The 9,255-nt window shown below is 45.3% G+C and overlaps 1 protein-coding gene across 1 annotated transcript in view; it reads left to right on the forward strand.

Annotated features, from left to right (window-relative positions):
- Window positions 1-9,255, forward strand: part of CFAP95 (cilia and flagella associated protein 95) — a 105,253-nt gene that overhangs the window by 45,339 nt on the left and 50,659 nt on the right. The window contains exon 2 of the mRNA XM_045288621.1: window positions 4,437-4,545. The gene's annotated coding sequence lies outside the window, so the exon portion shown is untranslated. The remainder of the gene's footprint in view (window positions 1-4,436; window positions 4,546-9,255) is intronic.

The following is a 9,255-nucleotide window of genomic DNA, read 5'->3' on the forward strand; positions in this document are numbered from 1 at the left end:
TACAGATGGGCTTTGGCTCTCCACTCTGACCCCCATCATTTGTATTGATATATTTGTTTGTTTTGGGTCTTCTGATGCTTGATACTTGATCTCGACGACACCTTGTGATCACAGAGGCTGGTGTGTGTCTTCCATGCCAGACAAAACATGTTTAAACATGTCTCTGTGATCCGTGGCTGGGTGCAGACACTTGTCTAAGTCTTATTAGGGTGATTTATAAAACAGGCTTTTGTTGTTGTGCTGTCCGGACTGTTCCCGCAGAAGCAAACACCGCCTGCTCCCGAGCCACCATCACTGTTGTTTCTCGGGTTTGGCCCCGATTGCAACCATTATGCCAGTTCACCTTGTCGCGGGGCCTCCTCTGTTTCACTGCCCTTCTACCCAACGGGTTACTTAACAACAAAAGAGGGGTTGGATGAAGATCAGCTCGCTTATAACGCTCTCAAGCAGGATCAGAGCTCATCAGTAAGGTTTTGTGGATGAATCTTGGATTTGCTAATATGCTCCAGAGAGCAAAGTCCAATCAGTCAGTGACTTCCATAGGTGTCTGCTGGGACAGGGAGGCTGAAGGCAGAGAGGTCAACTGCTTTTGGACTCCAAAAGGGTAATATTGATATGTTTTCTCAAAAGGCACAGGTTACCATGGGAGTTTTATAGGAAGACGTTTAAAATATATAGATATATTTAAAGTGGGATATACGTCACATATCATACAATTTACTGTATATACTCGAGTATAAGTCGACCCGAAGAACCGCCGAGGCACCTAATTTTACCACAAAAACTGCATTAAAAATATGCTGAAAAAAACTCGGTTTATACTTGAGCATACATGGTAATACCTTGTTTGCATTAAGAAGATTTGTGCAATCATCACCACAGTCCATTTCAGAACATTTCCCCATATTCCTTGTCTGCTCCTGCCACGCCCTTCACAATCCAGTTACTGTCCCTATCGATCTACTTATTGGGGCTTCGTATACAGAAACGCACATGATACGAACAGGAAGCAAATCGACAAAAACTCAACGATGATGATGAGACAAAACACAGAAAAACCTCATTCAAAAGGAAGCCATAAAATCTTAAAAACTGAAACAACGTTAAAATGGGTCAAAGGGGAAATCCAATGATAAGGTATTGAATTTGAACCTAACTACATCTGCCATAAGTGACCTTACAATGCTCTCTGTCTGATAGCAAAGCTATTCAAGCAAAGGAGAACGGCGCTGGTGTGAAAAAGGCCCAGAGATTTGCTGAGGAATTTCTATTTTTTTACATCGAGCCAATGGGCTTGTTTTTAGATGGTAGCTAAGGTTGTTCTAAGAGCATTTCATTGGGAAACTTCCCCTTCCTCCCTGTAGAGCCTTGATCTACCCCCTTTAGGTTCTTTCTGTTACCCATGATTTGAGCCTCTCAAGAATGCCACTTGACATGGTCTGAATGCAGGGTTCTCTGGGGAAGGGTCAAAGGGGTGGAACTACCACCTGCAGAATTGTTTAGACCTCAATGTAGGCAACGGTGTCAAATAACCCCATACGCCGATCTTTCTGTTTTATACAGGCTTCTATGATCTTGTAGCAATGCTCTTGCCTTCTTTGCATGACACTTTCATTATTTCTATGCATATTGCTATTCACAGTTGTGGTCATCACCTAATCTGGTGTCAATTTAAGGATTAAGAGTATAGGGGTGGAGTCTAGGCTGTCAATCTGGAGATAGCCAATGAGACTTCTGTGTGGGCATGGCCTTCTCCTGAGAATTCTGGGAAATCTGGTACCTCCTCCTTGGAGGCAGAAGACACTTCTCTCTCTCTGCCACTCCCTGGGAGACACTGCAGAAGACAAGCCACATGGACGCAACCAGACCTCGGAAGCCAGAGAAGCCACAGAGAGACCCCTGCCAGCACTGATGCTTACAACACCACTGGACCCAAAGACTTTCTACCCACTGGCCTGTGATCGTCCTGCATTTGGCTTCATTGCCTGTGTTCCGTGAGTCTGAAGAGGCCTTTATAGATTGGTATCGGACACATGGGCTAATATCAGACTTATGGCCTTGGACTGGACTGGGTTGGGATGTTTTCTCAATGTTCAATTCCTATTGTATATAAACCTCTTCCTTCTATACATATGCGTGTTTATGAATTTGTTTCTCTAGTCTCCCCAGACTAACACAACAGTTCACATAGATGATTTATTTCTAATTGAGTACCGATAAAGTAGGAACCCTGGCAGTGTAGTCGTTTGTTATATACTGGGTGGCGATCGGCAGGGTCGGCAGTTTGAAACCACCACCAGCTCTGAGAGAGAGAGAGATGGAGCTTTCTACTCCGGTAAACAGTTATGGTCTTGGAAAGTCTCAGGGGCAGTTCTACCATGACCTAAGGTGTCACTCTGAGTCAGCCTCAACATCATGGCAGTGAGTGATGATTGATAAAGTATTTAAAAACAAACAGACAGACAGACAGAGAGACAAACCCACTGCCATCGAGCCAATTCCAACTCATAGCAATCCCATGCGGGCCCTCAAGGCCTGTAAATCTTTCAGGGAGCCGACAGCCGCATCTGTTTCCCTGGGAGCAACTGGTGGGTTTGAACAACCTTGTGGTCAGCACCCCAGCGCTTAACCCACTGCTCCTTAGTATAGAAAATACCCAAGTAAATTCTTATGGATGGACACAAGATTTTTAATAACATTTTGCATTTATAGGTCATTTTTCCTTTGGGACTCTCAACAGGGAATACCGAGGCACAGACAAATATTCACAGAACACAATATAATAAAAGTAGGGGCTGAAGTAGGCTTCTGGTTGCCTTTCCAGTGCCCTAGTCCTTTTCAGTATGCTCCTTTTTATACTGCTACTTCGAAGTAGGGCAGGTCTTTTTTGGTGGCTGTGGATCTGCTGGCAGGCTGTGGGCCCACCATCGGTGGGTAGAGGCAGGCAGAGGGAATGCCACATTGCATTAGCTCAGTCCTGGGAAGAAACAGATTCCTTAGGGATTCGGGTTTTAATGATATGTTTTTGTCGGGCTATGAGGGAAAAGAACATACCTGCATCTTTTCTAAGAATCTAATGATCATCAGGACCACCTTCGGAAGAGCCCTGTGGGACAAGCATTGTTCTACCTTTCAGTTCAAACCTACCAGTCACTTCCACGGGAGAAAGATGAGGCTGGCTGCGCTGGATAAAGACGCACAGTCTCAGAAACTCTGAGGAGCCCTTCTTTGCCCTATCGGGTCGCTGTCAGTGTGGATCGTCCCAATGGCAATGGATCCAGTAAGCACTTTTTGTTTCCTGGACCCTGCGCTCCATAGAAGGTCGTTAGAACGACCTCTAATGACTGCAGTGGTATAAAAGTCAATCTCATGCAAGGTAGATGATAGTCATTTGATTTTTCTGATTTAAAAAGTTTAAACCATTTTTATGAGTCTCTACAAGGGTCCCAGACCCTAGCCACTGTGTCTGTACTGCCTACTAAGAGAGTCCGCTGTACAGCCAAACGGGTAGAAAGAGAAGCTGGGAGTCTTCTCGTTCATCCTACGCTCATGGGAGGACTCCTTTGTGACTCCTGGTGACCCCACTGGTGTCAGAGTGGAACTCGGCGCCCTGGAATGTTCAGGGCTGGATCTTTCAAAAGTTCACTGCTAGGCTTTTCTTCCACGGCATGACTGGGTGAACGTAAATGTTCAACGCTTTGGTGAGCGGCCAGTTGTGTCAACCACTTGCACTACCCAGGCGCCTCTGTGGTTCAGCACTGACTTGATGGCAGAGTCTGGAGTTTTGGTGGGGCAGTCCATTAGTTATCTCATTTAGTGAATGTATCTTTTTACTTATTTAGGGCAATATTTTCCTCTCTTCCACCAACATTTTTAAGCACTCCTCCCCTACCCCACCTTAGTTTCTCAGCTCCCCTCGGGCTATTTTTAGAAGTAGGAAGCACAGGTGATAAATCAATAGGAACAAATTCGTGGCTATTCCCCTCATTTTGTTGGGTGTGTGTGTGTGGGGGGGGACGTGTAATTAAAATTCAAGGTAGAAAGAATTTCTAAGTGGTAAATCGTCTTTCTATGATGTTACCATGTTTCATTTTAGGATACACTTTCAGCAACGATTCTGCATTATAAATGTGTTCCAGCTCATTGGTGTAACTGAATAATTTACTGTCTTGGAGAAGTCTTGTTGGAGGAATATTATTAGTTCTTTTGCTTGGACTAATTGTTTGGAGGAAGTAGCCTCCTCATTATGTGGGAAAGAGACAGAGAGAGAAAGAGAGGAAATATTTTATATGTCATGAATCCAGTCGATTTACAATGAGAATAATGTCACAATTATAGTAGCTTCTCATTTCCTAACTTAGAAAATGTAGGTGCCATATCTGATAAATAAGATTTATCCCTCACTGGGCTCTCCATTTTTTTTCAATCTTTTCAAGGCATGAGGGCAGAGAAGCTTTTCCAAAAGATTACGACATAGAGGGTCCTGAGCCTGTAAAAAAATTGTGTAATTCAACGTACCAGCGGTTTGGAACTGATGAACCTCCAGTAAGTAGTGGCTGCTAACTTCTTTATTTTAAGTCAGGCATTATCATGGGAAAGTAAAGGGAAGGAGCACTTTGTCACTGCCCCCACAATCAGCTATGCTAGTTACTTACACAGGTGACCTAGCTGCTGTGTCCTTCAGTGATCTTACCTGTAAAATATGCCCACTTCTTATTATCCATGTGAAAATCAGAGGAGGGAAGGTGAGGGAGTAAGGGAGAACAGATTACAAGGATCTACATATAATCTCCTCTCTGGGGCACAAACAGCAGAGAAGCAGGTGAAGGGAGATGTTGGATGGTATAAGATATGACAAAATAATAATTTATAAATTATCAAGGGTTCATGGGGGAGGGGGGAGTATGGAGGGAGGGGGAAAATGAGGAGCTGATACTAAGGGCTCAAGTAGAAAGCAAATGTTTTGAGAATGATGAGGAAAACAAATGTACAAATGTGCTTGGCACAATGGATGGATGTATGGATTGTGATAAGAGTAGTATGAGCCCCCAATAAAGTGATTTTTTACAAAAGGTTGTAAATATAAAGTGCCTGGCACAGAGTAAACCCAAAGCAAATCCACTGCCACTGGGTCTACTCTGACACAGCGAGCCTGGAGGACAAGCTAGAACTTCCCACCCCTGTGAGTTACTGAGACTCTGCACAGGAGTAGACAGCCTCATCTTTCTCCCGCAGAGTTGCAGGTGGTTTTGAAATGCTGACCTTGTGGTTAGCAGCCCAATGCATAACCACTTCACCACCAGGGCTTCTTGATCTATAGCAAGGGCTCAAGAAATTACAATGGTTGTGATGCTGCTGTCGCTGCTGCCCCCACATATTGCTTGGCTTTTCTTCACAGTTACCTTGTACCTTTGCTGTTATAATTGCCATTGAGTTGACTCCGACTGATGGTGACTCCCTGTGTGCAGAGTAGAAGGTTGTGACCTTGTCGGACGCAGATTGCCTGGCCTTTCTTCGAAGGCCCCTGGGGGTGGTGGTGTTTGAACTACCAACCTCTGATTAGTAGTCAAGTGCTTAACTGTTTGCTCCACTCAGGGACTCTTCTCTACAGAGTATGTGTTATGGTCTCTCTTTTATTGCCGAAGAAACTCTTAGAGTGTAAGTGCTGCTCTGTGTCCCATAGATCTCTACTGTTTTACTGCTCTCTCCCTCCACCAGATCAAAACCAAACTCATTGCCAAGTCCATGCCAACTCATAGGGAGCCTATAGGGCCGAGTAGAATGGTCTCTGTGTTTCTGAGACTGTACCTATTTATGGGAGTAGAAAGCCTCATCTTTTTCTTGAGTAGAGGCTAGTGGTTTCCAACTGCCAACCTTGAGCCCAATGAGTAACCACTACACCACCAGGATTTTCTTCTAGGTACTATCCTTCATTGCGATGGTCACACATAACTCGCAGACAGTGCTCATGAGTATGGGTTTAATTAGGGTAGTTAACAGGTTCATGTGCACAATTCAGGAGAGAAATGCTCAGCATCCAGTTGTTCAGTCAGGTCGTATCCCAAAAAGCTCATTTAGGGTTGCTAATACCCGCCCAAAGGTCAGGACATGCTGCTCTGCCGTAAGCCTCAAACCTAAGGCATCCAGCTCCAGCTCCAGTTCCCCCAGTCAGCGAACCTAGCTCCTTGAATGGAACGTGAACGCCACAAGCCAGCCGTCTTGCCCCAAAGCACTCAGCTTTACTGGGAAGTCTACCGCTGTCTCTTGCTTTGGCTCCTGGTTCTGGTGCTGCTGCTCCTATGCCACTCCCCTGGTGTCAAAGGTGTCTCCTGGATCCAGGAGGTTCATGTCACAGGGACCCAGGGATCCAGAGGATGTGCTCCACTTTTGCCTCTTGGCTGAAGCAGGGTTGGGTAGTGAGATTCCCCCTCCTGCTTCTGAGATGGCCCATTCTATGCCCAGAAGGATGGCAATTCCAATGAATCTTGTTAACAAGCACTCACAAGGGGATCCTATCAGGATCTTCTTCCACCTTTTCTTATCCGGCCCCATCAGGAAAAGGTTGTCTGGTGAGTTTTACAGAGACTATGGATAGATGAACCATATAGATAATTCACTACATTGCAAGTGTGTTACTTAAAGTCTTACAGCTCGGGAGTGGAAAGTTGAGTATGAACCCAGGTCTTTGATTTTAAATCCCTTGTGCTTTTCTTAAGGTAGTGAGTGGCATTTGTGTAAGAGGATTAAAAAGAAGAATATTCATTACATAAGTGATTTCTGTTTGCATTAGTATGAATGGGTTACTGCTTGATTACTTGAGTGTCTGCTTAATCAACTCCTCCAAGATTCTTACGTTGTATCCTAAGATGTCAAGAGCTTTGGGACTAGCCAAGGGCTCAGTTCAACCTTTGAGGATGGCATCGAGATCTTAAGAGCTAGTGATCTGGGCCTGGTTGATACTGGATGCAGCAGGAAAGTGGGTGATCCCCCTCCCTTTTGTACAGGGTGTGACAGAGGCCAGAAGAGTAGGACACTTTCTTTCTTTAATGTTTTATTGTGAATTGGGTGATGGCTCACAGAACAAGTCAGTTTTCCCTTCAACAATTCACACACCGTTTCTTTCAGGCATTGCTTGTAGCCTCCACAATGTAACATCCCATCCCAATTCTTCCCTGTGTTTTCCACTTCTTCTTTTTAAAAAAAAATACTTTTATTGGGGGCTCTTACATTTCTTATCACACTCCGTACATTCCTCCAATGTGTTTTCCACTTCTATTCAGCCCCTTTCCTAAAGCTGCTTGTCTTCTGAATTTTGTTCTTGAACAATGCTGTCCTTTTGATCTTGAATGATTTATTGTTCTAAGGAATGTGTACCTCCTTCGTGTTATTGTTCATCCCAAAGACCTGTCTCCGAGGCTGAAAACAGAGCCATTGTAAAGGCTAGAACACTCTCGATAGATGGCAAAACCCAGGTGTCTTACAGAAGATACAGGGCCATCTATGCAGGCCTTGTTAAGAAACTCTACAATTAGATTAGGCTAGCCCGAGTGGGTTTGCCCTTGAAGTGTTGGAGGAGGATTTTTTTAGTTGAGTATGCATGTCCCTCCTTCCACAGCTCAGAAGACTATCAAGAGGGCCACTTACATGAATATGTGTGTCCCGGAAGTTGGACCACACCTGGTCCAGGCATGTGACACATGTCCGAGAAATGGAAAGGCCGGAGGACAGGTCAGGCTTGCAGAGCAGCCGGAGAGCAGAACACGCTGCCTCTGGAGGAGCACGCTGGAGGTCAAGGACGTGTCCATCTGTCTGGCTTCCCATTGGATGCACTCCAGAGAATTTGCCCAGAGTGCTGTTGAAACAAAGCTGCCTAGTTTAGGGGTGGGGAGCAAAGAGACCCCACCAAAGAGATCCATCAGCTCCCCAAGCCCGAAGAAAAGGATTTATAATAAGACAGGAGACGCTTGGCCTACTTCTAGCTGGCTGTAGTTGAAGGTTCTGAGGAGGGCAATCTCTGAGAAGTGACAAATGGAGCCCATGAGAGAAGCCATCCAGTTTCGAATGTCTTCCAAACCCGGAGGAGCTAACTCCTATGCCTTTCTCCCGGATCACCACGCCTCATCCTGCAGACCTGGCAAGGGCCAGTGAGTGGAGGAGGATAGAGCCAAGCAGGAAGGGCAGCAGCAGCTGACCAAGATCCTAACCCATCGGGGCAGGTGGAAAGCTTTCATTGCATCCATGCCGGAACTCCCATGAGATTCTACTTCGGACTGAAGGGGACCATGAAAGTGGCCAGACTTGCCTGTGCTGCCCAGCCAGGAAACAGAAGGAATTCGCCTTCAGGGTGCAACAGAAGGGAGGCGGCTTGATTAACAGAATGTTTCTTCGTGATGCCATCCTCCGGAGTGCAGCGTATTCCACGAACAGGTCTGCCCACAGTGGGCAAGGCTTCACACCTGCGCGCTTCCTGATCTGCACTGGATAGAGGCAGAAAGGAGGCTGAGTGAGGCCTAAGCACTTGCTCACGGTCAAACAGCTAGAGAATGTATTCAAGATTCATATCTTCTTTTTCCCCTCTTTGAGTTCCCAAGTTTAAGCTCTTCACTGCCTCTCTAAATTGCTCCTTGGAGAGCCCGCGGTCCCGGTCCGTGTCTAGTGGCCTTTTTACCTTTATGCTGCGTGCTTCTCGCAGAAAGTGAACCCAGCTGTTTGTTGTGTTCTGCTCTGGCTTGTGTATTGTGCAAACCTCGCTGCAGATGTGTTGGGGCTTTGGTTCCTGAATTATATCCACACATGTGCTGCCTAATCCTATCCCTATCTGTTTCACCTCCTGAATGCCTTCTTAACATTTGTTTCCTCTTCTTGTTTGTTTCTAGATTGCTGCTGAGTGGTTGTATTTTTACCTCCACAAGCATTTCTATTTAGCTGATTGAAGGCTTTCTTGCCCTTAAATACAACTGCTGGGCTAATGTGAGCATCATTTCTTTCTTTTTTAAAAAATTTTAAAATTTTAGTTTTAATCATTTTATTAGGGGCTCATAAAACTCTTATCACAATCCATACATACATTAATTTGTGCAAAGCACCTTTGGCCATTCATTGGCCTCATCATTCTCAAAACATTTGCTCTCCACCCAAGCCCCTGGCATCAGCTCCTCATTTTTTCCCCTCCCTCCCCGGTCCCCGCTCCCAAATGAACCCTTGATAATTTAGAAATTATTATTTTGTCATATCTTGCCCTGTCTGACATCTCCC

The sequence above is a fragment of the Echinops telfairi genome, unplaced genomic scaffold, assembly GCF_000313985.2.
Source record: "Echinops telfairi isolate 266 unplaced genomic scaffold, ASM31398v2 ScPeMD7_22;HRSCAF=79, whole genome shotgun sequence".
In the NCBI taxonomy this organism is placed as follows: domain Eukaryota; kingdom Metazoa; phylum Chordata; class Mammalia; order Afrosoricida; family Tenrecidae; genus Echinops; species Echinops telfairi.